General features: G+C 47.1%; 1 pseudogene; it reads left to right on the top strand.

The window, feature by feature from the left end:
• The first annotated feature begins 8,279 nt into the window (after positions 1–8,279).
• On the top strand, positions 8,280–8,932 carry LOC121438194 (annotated as a pseudogene).
• Positions 8,933–10,819: the final 1,887 nt, after the last annotated feature.

Genomic DNA, 10,819 nt, shown 5'->3' on the forward strand with positions numbered 1-10,819 from the left:
TGTCCTTGGATTTGATCTCTCCTACTCTGTCCTTCACTTGTCTGGGACTAACTATCAAGGTGAAACAGGAGGGGTGTCTTGTCCTATGTGCCTCTGCTATATTGTCCCATGTGACACATCCTGCCTTAAGGCACACTATGGAGCACCAATCCCAGCCCCAACCTGAAGTAAATTACACAATAAATTGTTCTTGCTAGGAGAGAGACAGAGAGACAGAGACAGTGGGAGAAATAATTCTAAACTTCAATCTGGTGACATCACTACTATGCTTCAGGGAACAGATCAAATTTTCCCTCTTCTGCACCCTTCCCAGCCTCTCCCTCTCCCACACACTCTCCCTCCAGGTGGCAATCCACACTACACCTCCCCAACGCCCAGTAGACACCACTGTGCTTTTCTTACTTAGTCTTTTCCCCCTGGGATGCTCTTGTCATAGCTGGGAAATCACTGCACTTGGCACTTCTTCAGAGTGGCAAATAAGGATTTGTTTCCTATGGGTGGGGCTGCCCTGCCACCAGGGGTCAATCAACAGGATCTCCTGTGCTAGATACTGAAGTGGTGCCCTCTAGCAGTCTGCTGGTGAGTGCTGATTAGGTAGGCAGATGATCACGTGGTGTCAGGAAAGATCCATGCAGGCATCAGGTTCCTACACTACAGAGTAACATGAGACTGGAGCTACTCCCAAAGCTATCCCCTGTCTGAGAGGAGGGGGGGGGGGGAGCTGTGGAGGTGTCACGGTGAAAGATGTTGAATACAACACCTAACCTGGCTTAGAAGAGGCATCAAGTGACGGACGGACGGATGGATGGATGGATGGAGGATGGATGGATGGATGATGGATGGACGGACAGATGGACGGATGATGCTGGATGGATGGATGATAGGGGGTGGATGGAGGATGGATTGGGGATGGATGGATGGATGGATAGATGAATGGATGGATGATGGATGGATGGAAGAAAGGAAGGAATGAAGGATGGATGGATGGATGGATGATAGGGGGTGGATGGAGGATGGATTGAGGATGGATGGATGGATGGATGGATGGATGATAGGGGGTGGATGGAGGATGGATTGAGGATGGATGGATGGATGGATGGATGGATGAAGAATAGTGTTAACTTTAGCTCTGCATGCAATATTATGCAAGCCTGGGAAGAGAGAGATGGTCCAAGGGTTGTGGGTGATGTCGACTTTAATTAAGACTGTTTGATAAAGAGCAAACAAGTTTGTGATAGACTGGGAGAAGTAAGCAGAATCTGCAGGGAGCTGGGGACTCCTTAGGGTAATTGGGGTTCCCAAAATAATAGAATTGAGGAGTCAATCTGGAAAGGGACAGAGAAGGAAGCAGCTGCATCAGCTTTCTTCCCCCCACCCCGACTCTGCAGCTCTGGCTCTCTCCTGCCTGGTTACCTCTGCCTCCCTTTCAATTCTCAGAAAGAACAAGATGCAGCAAGGCTGGAGAAAGTGCCCCGGATCACTCGTTTTTTGTAGGTAGACACAGACAGAAAGGCTTCCGCTAAAATAGCTGCTGCTGCTTTCCTGGCCGGCATTCTGGGGCAGAGAAAGCTTCGGCACTTCTGTGAGCTGGAAATAAATGATGGAGGAAGGACGGTGGCTCGATTGACAGGCTGCTGCTAGATGCTCAGACAGGAAGGCTTTCTTCCCGGGCTCATCCATCCTTCCTCAGTATGAGACAAAAATCAATAACAACTCGCTTCAAATTTACAACTGTCCCAATTTGGAAGTTCAACTTTTAAGCTTGCCTTAAATATTCTGTCCCAGGGCCCCAAATCTGAGCACAGAATGTTCTAGTCTGTAAATGCAACCAGAGAGGGTCTGGCTGAATCTGGATGCTTCTTCACAGTAGAATTTGAAAACAGGGAGAGGCTGAGACAAGAGAAATGCCTTGTGTGCAAGGCTAGCCTGGGCTGCATAAGAAGTTCCAGGCCAACCTGGGCTACACAGTGAGACCTTGTGTCCTCCCCCTCCCCCCAAAAAAAAGAAGGAAGGAAGGAAAGAAGACATTGAGGTGAGAGGTCCCAGTGCACTCTGGTTCCAAAGCCTCATGTCATCTCTGCCCTGCACCATGGGCTAGGAGGTGTGACAAATTGTCTTATCTTTGTCTAACCTTTGTTGGACCCATGCTTGCTTCAAGGTTTAACTTTAATATATGGCTTCAGTTTAATAGCAAAGTGGTTCTCTTAAAATGTCAGGCCATAAAATGCTGAGTCACTCGCAAAGAAAGGCTGAGTGGAAATTAGAGTCACTGGGGTGCAAAGAGTAACACCACATATCCTGGCTCTAAATAGAAGGAGACAGAGCTTAAGTTCAGACCAAATTTAGGAGGCGGTGTTGAGCCGCAAGGGGACCATTGGCTCTGGAAGACGAGAATGAATCGGATAGAATGATCCAGCATCCACTGAGATACTGTCACCCTAACTGTAAACACAGCCGTGTATATGTGACAGTCAGCAGTGTGTACTTAACAACTGACTAAGCCTCACTCAACAGAACCAAAGCTAGGAAGAGAACCAAGCAAACAGCGTTTGGGATGCACAAGATTGCACTGTTGCCAATAAATAAGCCCTAGAAAGTTCGTTTGTTTTTGGTTGGTAATTGTGTTGTCTTTAAAAGTGAATCCAACTGCACAGTCGTAATTGATCCAGGCAGAATCATTAACAAGTCCTAAACTCATCATGCAAAACACATAGAAAAAGGGGATGTTTACATAGTATCCACTCACGAAATACACAAGAAAAGTTAACATAAAATTTTACCTAGCGAGAAGGACCTTGACTTAGCAGTCACATAGGGAGGGGGATCCTTGTTCCGAAACCCTCCTTTCTAGTCTGCGCATAGTAAAACCCTGGGTTCGGTTTCCAGCATTGCATAAACAGAGTGTGGTGGTGGCATATACCTGGAATCTCAACATTCAGGAGGCAGAGTCAGGAGGATTAAGAGTTCAAAGCCAGTCAGGACTATCTAAGACCCGGATTTTAAAAGAAAAGAAAGTGGATCCAGCTATATAATAAAGTACATATCACAGGATTTGTTTCCCCCTATTTGTGTAAAATATGCAGATATCCCAAGTAAACAGATCAACTTTGGAGCTGGTAGAAGATGAAACCAAGAGTTTTCCCACCGAGCAAAATCAAGGCAACACCTGCGCGGCGAAGCTCCCTCCCTCCCTCCCTCCCTCCCTCCTTCCCTCCCTCCCATCATCTGTGAACTACTGTCTTGTACCTGTGCCAAGTGCTAAGATGGGGGAGGGCAAGCTAAGGTCACTGTCCTGGCTCTCAGCAGGCATGACGTGGTGCACTGGAGGGATATCGCGGCCATCACACTGCCCTTAGCTGGTCAACGAGGACATCAAGCCAAGCGACCAGTCACACCCGGTGGCAGTCCGCGTGAAGTCTCTGTTCAGACTCCATCTCCCTGTAGGGCCTCTTCAGCCCACTGGGCAAGGCCTGGATGGGTGGCAGTGCTCTATAAAGGACCAAACAAGCCCCCCAGCTGTCACCACAGTCAGACTGCTCAGGGCTGTGAGGTGCCAGCCTCCTGGAGTCCCCTGATCCACCTCCTCTTACTCATCAGCATGCGCCCCCCCGTGGTCAGGCTGCTGTGGGAGCTGTGATTGCCATTTCTCATCAACAGCCTGGTTCCACCTTGCATGCAAAGGCAGAAGCTTGAGATACACATGCACGGGAGCCTGACAGAAGAGGCAGCTGGGAAGTAGGCCACCCACCCCCAGGGCTCCTTTCCATGGGAACCGGCTGAGAGCCCACCAGGTGCCAGTCCCACCCAGGTCCCTGCCAGAGGGAGATGTCATTCCTTCCCCCACCCACTTCATCACACCTGCCGCCATCTGCCTACCCTCATACCCACAAACATGACTCTCTGTCCCTAAGAATGGGCAGAAGGCCACTGATCTGTGGACCTTTGGGTCGCAGGCCAGCAGACAGTGTATTACTGTGTGGCTGCTGAAGTCACTTTCCTCTTAGCCCGCTGCTGCTCCTACCCACCGGCTTGTCCTCTGGAGACAAGGAGGAAGCAGGAAGCTGCTGCCCAGCCCACTGGGTGCTGCTCTCTCTCCTCACAGACAGCCAAGCTGATGGCTGCTTCCTGTGCTCTGCGGTCTACCAGACACTCACAACTCTGTCCAACAGATCTCCCAAAAATCTCAACGTCAGACAAGTCAGAAGCAAGCAAGTTCTGGCCCTGAAGCTTACTAGATGTGCACCTGAAAATGAGTTTTTGTACTCTCTAATTCCGGTTGTCTCACTTACACATTGGAGAAAAGGATGTGAACCTTGCAAAGTTGTTCCGAGGCTGAGTGCTAAGTCATCTAGTGTAGATGATTGGCCAGATATTCAGGGAGAGCTTATTTCCACACTGTGATGGTGCACGCCCTTTCATCCCAGCACTGGGAAGGCAAAGGAAGACCAATCTCTGTAAGTTAGAAGCCAGCCTGGTCGATGTGAGTGAGGGGGACCCGGATCTTAGGGCCCCAGAGCAGGAGAGCTGGCCCCACTCCCTGCTGTAGGCTGCGCTGGGTGAGCTAGCCTAGGCAGTGCTGGGGAGCTCATCTGGGCAATGGCCATGAGGGAAAGCTGGCAAACTGATCAACACAGCTACCACCCAGGCCCAGGACCAGAGCTATGAGTTGCCGACCCCCCCCCCCCCCAGCGTCCACTGAATCTATGAACTGTTGGAGCACGTAAAGTGGATAAACCTACAGATCTCAAACAACAGGATGTCCATGACACAAGACAACAGGCTACCCATGAGGAGCCCCACTGAGAACCCATTATCAGTGGTGTAGCGGAAAGCAGAGGCCTCAAGCCAGACCAGTGATTTGAGACAACAAACACTTGCAAGTAGAGGTGAATGAACTAAAGGGTAAACTGTGTGACGCAATGAGCCACACTACAGCTTCTTCAACAAAATTCTGATTTTGTTGTTATTTTTGTATAATTTCTTTGGTTTTTTGTTTCTCTTTTAAATTTGGTCTTGATTGGGCGGGGTTGCAAGGGCAGAGGGCAAATTCAAGAAGACATGGATATAACTGGGATCAGAACCTACTGCACGTACTGGCTTTTGGGGGAGCCTAGGCAGTTTGGATGCTCACCTTACTAGACCGGGATGGAGGTGGGTGGTCCTTGGACTTCCCACATGTCAGGGAACCCTGATTGCTCTTCGAGCTGATGTGGGAGGGGGACTTGATCGGGGGAGGGGTCGGGAAATGGGAGGCGGTGGCGGGGAGGAGGCAGAAATCTTTAATAAATAAATAAATTTAAAAAAAAACAAAAATAAATAAGTAAATAAAATTTGTGTCTGAATTGAAAAAAAAGAATGGATGATGTGAGATCCACAAAGAATCGATGAAAGAAAAGAAACTGGCCTGATGTACAGTGTACATAGCTAGCCAAGGCTAACTAGGGCTACACAGTGAGACCTTGTCTCAAAAAGAGAGAGAACTTTTCTTCAATTTCCTCAGTAATACAATTACTGGTTGTTGAGCACAGCAGTCTCTGGTGTGGGCACTTCGTCTCTGCCACCTCCCTGCATCGCGCCATCAACCTATGAGATGGCAACTTTTATACCCTTGTATGCAAGGGCAGTAAGGCTCAGGGAGGTCAGAAAGCTTGCTCAAGGTCAAAAGTCCAGGAGGTTACAAGGTCAGAGCTCACATATCCTGATTGCAAACAACAAGCTTTCTAATCTTCACAGCCCTGCCTCCCTCACGCCTTCTAGGACCCCAGGAGGAGGCCGGCATTGGCCAATGAGGCACCTGGAGATGCCAGATCCTGTAAGCAGAAGTGGCCAGGTCCAGGACCCATGGGAGCAAACCAAGTGACAGGAGAGAGCAGCTCTCCAGCTTGTGGGGCACTGGAGCCTCCCGCAAGCTGGAAGGGATGGCACAGGCTTTACTAACATGCCTCCCCGCAAAATGTATGGCATTCTGGAAACTGAGTCAGGTGACATTAAATGACTGCAGGTGGTCGGTGTGAGGGAGGTGCAGTGTTCAGATTATCTCTCTGGCCTGGTGGTTCCCAGAGTCACAGCATCCCCTGAGAGCAGGTCCCAAAGGCCATCTCTCCACCCTCAGAGCGGAACCTGGTGTCTACCATGATCCGTGGAGGTTCTTGTCACGGGAGAGAAGGGATGGATCAGCAGGAGCTGATCCCCAGCCTCTGGGGAGGGGACAGCAGGCAGCCATAGTGCTCAGCCTACTTGGAATCGCCCGGGGAAGCTTTGAAAACCCTGGTAGCCAAGCCACAACCCAGATTCCTGAGATCAGCCTCAGTGGGAATGCCACGTAGGGTCAGTATTTCAAACTTCAATATAGCAGGCACCACTGTGTAACTGGTAGGAGAAGGAAACCCGGCGACAAGCAGACTCAGGTTCAAATTCTGACCCTGTTTACCGACCATTTCTCTAAGGGCAGATCACCTCGTGTCTCGGGGCTCCAGGGTCCTCGTATGAATAAAAGTGGCAATAACCGTTTCTAGCCCACATAAACCGTAAGCACCTCATAAACTGTGAAGCGCTGTGATGGGGGGACCTACTCTTCAGGCTTTCTGTGTCACATTTCCTCGATGGCTGCAAAGCCAAAGAAAGACGGGCCTCCTAACTTTCAGTTCTGTCATTTAGCTTCATCTTGTTTCAACCCACATGTCCCTTGAAGGCACAGAAGAAAAGAATCGTTTCCTGGATGTGCCTCACTTCCTGCTTAGTGAGTCTCCTGCCTGCAGCAGCAATCTCATTTCCCTCCTAACTCCCCATGGAGTGAGGGGGGGAGAAGGAGAAGGAGAGGGAGAGGGAGAGGGAGAGGGAGAGGGAGAGAGAGAGAGAGAGAGAGAGAGAGAGAGAGAGAGAGAGAGAGCGCGCAATCAGGTCAGACCTCACAGGCTTGCAGTCTGTGGACCAGTAGCTTTTAACTACCAATTCATGTCCAGGATCCCCGTCAGCATGCTCACCACGTGGACCAGGGCCAAGAGCTCTTATTCAATTTCAACAGAGCCTCTTCCTTTGCTCAAACCAGATGAGGAACTGAGAACTGAGGTGGGAGCATGTGCTGGAAAGATCCACGGAGACAGTTCGCATGGAACTCTTGACTATAGCGCGGCGTCTTATTTACCTGTGCTAGCACCAGCTGGTCTCCCTGTTCTTCCGACCTCACCTTCTAATGCCACGTGCTGCAGGGCCCTGGTGGCCACTGAAATCCTGTTAGAAAGTTACAAATATTCCACTCAAGGCCACGTAATATGGAATGTCTTCAACTCGTACTACATCACATGGTAAATGGTAAACAAAGAAAACATTATCACCCGTTAGTCTGTAAGTTCAAAATTGAGGTTTGTGTCCATTTTGAAAATTACCCTTGGGACTGCAGATGTGATTTGACTGCTAAGAGCACTGGCTGTTCTTCCAGAGGATCCAGGTTCGATTCCCAGCACCTTTGTGTTGACTGACAAGCGTCTGTAACTCCACTTCCAGAGGACCTAACACCCTATTCTGGACTCCACAGACACTAAATGCACAAGGGACAAGCAAAACATTTGTTTTTCCAAGACAGGGTTTTTTCTGTGTAACAGCCCTAGCTGTCCTGGAACTAGCTCTTGCAGACCAGGCTGGCCTCAAACTCACAGAGATCCGCCTGCCTCTGCCTATGCCTCCCAAGTACTAGGATTAAAGGCATGTTTCAGCACCCCATATGCATTTTTTAAAAAATTAAAATTACCCAAAGTTTTGGAGCTTTACCTGAAAGGCAATGTCAAGAATAAAATCCAAGACAAATAAAAATTTAGAATATTGTGTCATATAATATTATGATATATAATAATATAATAAAGTTAAATATATTTAACAAAACAAGGTGGTTAGCAATATACATGAATTTAGGAATTGCTAAATTAAGCTAATTAGCATATGAATTACCTCGCATTGTTTGAATCTCTTGAACTTATTCCTCCTGATAATTGCGTTCTTTGACTAACTTTTTCCCCTTCCCCAAAACCCTTTTAATACCATCGTATCTTTTTTAATTCAGTCATTTTAGATTCCACATAGAAGCAAGATCTCAAAGCATCATTCAGTGCCTGGATTGTTTCACTTAACATAGTATCTTCCATTTCATTCATGTTAGTGCAAGACACAGAATCTCCTTTTATGAGGATGAATAGTATTTCACACCACACACCATTTTCCACCCACTGACAGAAGTTTCTTTGTTTTGACCATCATAAAAAGTTGCACGGTCCCCCCTCCCCAGCATGGCGGTGCCCAGCGAAGTGCCCTGGGCAGTCCTCCGTGAAGGCAATGGTGGGGTCTTTGGATCCTGGCTGGACCAAGAGTTGGAGGCTTTGGGAGTGGATCAGGCCGGCACTTATATCCTCAGTGTCCTACAGGACGAAGAGGAAGAGAATCTGGATGCCATGCAAGGTATCCTCTCTACTTTCCTGGAAGAAGATTCCCTCCTTGATATCTGTAAGGAAATTGTAAAGCGATGGTCAGAAATGCAAAAGGTCACCACTAAAGTAAAAAGAAGAAGGTGAGGTTCAGGCCATTGCCACTTTGATTGAGAAGCAGGCACAAATCATGGTGAAGCCCAGGATGGTTTCAGAAGAGGAGGGGCAGCGGAAAGCCGCCCTGCTGGCCCAGCAGGCCATGTAACAGGTGAAGAGGACGAAGTGAATGAGAAAGATGATCTGGGTACTTCGACAGCAAACATCGGTTCTGACAGATCTCTGTTCAGAAACACCAATGTGGAAGACGTTCCCAGCGCTCGGAAACTGGAGCGAGACTCGCTTCAGGATGAGTCCCAAAGGAAGAAGGAACAGGACAAGCTGCAGAGGGAGAACAAACTATCGAGCAGCACAAGGAGACAGGAAAGAAAAGGACACAGGGAGGGGAACACAAGCGATAACCACAGCCCACACTCTTCCTTCCACCTGTGAAGTAATTGTGAGTCTGTTTATTTAAGAGAACTGAAATTAATGCATTTCCCAAAATTCCCTAAGGCTTTTCCCCTTTGTTTACATGTTCAAAAGGAAAATCACAGTCACCTGTCACTACAAATTGCACCATGTTTTGGTGGTGTGGGCAATCAATTGTAGTCAGAATCTTTACCAAAGATCTGGAATTAGGATAACCTTTCTATTTTAGTACTGAAATCCTGTGCTTTTCTGGCTTGTTTTTTAAAAAGGTCTTTGCATAATTAGCCTGATTCAAACCGCTAACATCCTGAAGAAAAGGTGACCATTCCTTCTGAAACCAGAAGAAGAGGAGAAGGAGGAGGGAGGGGGTTGAGGGAGGAGGAGGGGGAGGAGGAGGAAGAAGAAGAAGGAGAAGGAGACGAAGAAGAAGAGGAGGAGGAGGAGGAGGAGGAGGAGGAGGAGGAGAAGGAGAAGGAGAAGGAGAAGAAGAAGAAGAAGAAGAAGAAGAAGAAGAAGAAGAAGAAGAAGAAGAAGAAGAAGTAGTTATTCCTGAGGCAATATTTACCTAAAAATATGCAGTGGGTTTTTTTGTTTTTGTTTTTTGGAAACAGGGTTTCATTCTGTAGTGTAAGCTGTCCTTGAATTCTGTGCACTGTCCTTGCCTCGGTTTCTCAGTTTGAAGATTATGGGCATAAACGGCTGCGCCTGGCTTATCGTGACAGTATTTTATGGCTGAAGCAGCTAATGAAGAACCCTACCTAGATCCAGACTTTATACGACAACAAATTAGGAACGTGGAAGATAGTATTTGGGGTGTGACAGAGCTAAGAACTTTTTAAAAAATGTGTCCATTTGGGCTCAAGCATAGTTGTGTTGAGTGCCTACTTAGCCTACAAAGCCCTGGAATCGGTCCCCAGTACTGAAGAAAAACTTAACCCATGAGGAAATCAAGTATACTTTAAAATAGAGAGCTAAAAATTTCCATGTAGTTTCTGACTTGAAGAAGGATGTGCCAGCTGGACTCTCTTCATTTTAATCTTGATTAATCCTGAAAGCATGTCCAACCTCTTGATGTTGTGACATAACTTTTTTGAAAACTTGCAGTGTTCCTTCTGTCACAGCGTTCTCACACAGTTGTAAACAAAGTCCGTCGTTACTTGACTTTGAGCAGCAGCTATCAAAAGCCTCGAGAGAACAATTTCTCTGACTGATAGAGTAGATATTTTATACCAGGGGTTAGAAGACTGCCACTCACAGGCCAAGTTTGGTCCAGTCTTTTTCTGTGTGAGGCAAACTAAAATGGTTTTTTACATTTTTAAAGGGTTATAAAAGAAAGACATTCATGACTGAGAGCATTTGTGGCCTATAAAATCTAGTAGTTAGCAGTACTTGGAGAAAGTCTTCTGACTTGTTTTTGTAGCATTAGCTACCTTTGTGCAGAAGAAAAAAACATGGTTAAGGAAAGAAGACAGTGCTGCCTCTTTATCCTACAACCATGACACTGCAAAAATAACCACCTTTTTCTTTTTTAAAATAAACTTATTTAAGTCAGTAAAAGAAAAAAAAGCTGCACAATGACCATGGGCGTATAGACGTCTCTTGAAATCCTGGTTTACAGCTTTTAGATATGAATGAAACTGCTAAATAGTAAGATAGTTCCATGTGTAATTTTTGAAGAGCATCACATGATTTTCCAGAACGGCTGTAGTAATTTACATTCCCACCAGCATTTTACATGAATTCTAATTTATTCCCATCTTTGTCAACACTTTTGTCTTTTTGGTAATAGCTATTCTAACAGTGTGGGTGGTAGCTTCTGTGACGACTAATCTTCAGCTTAACAGGCTTGGGGAGAAGGAGCCTCAGCTGAAATATTG

Source organism: Microtus oregoni, unplaced genomic scaffold (genome assembly GCF_018167655.1).
Source record: "Microtus oregoni isolate MIOR12 unplaced genomic scaffold, Mior012 000055F_ref0000237, whole genome shotgun sequence".
NCBI lineage: Eukaryota > Metazoa > Chordata > Mammalia > Rodentia > Cricetidae > Microtus > Microtus oregoni.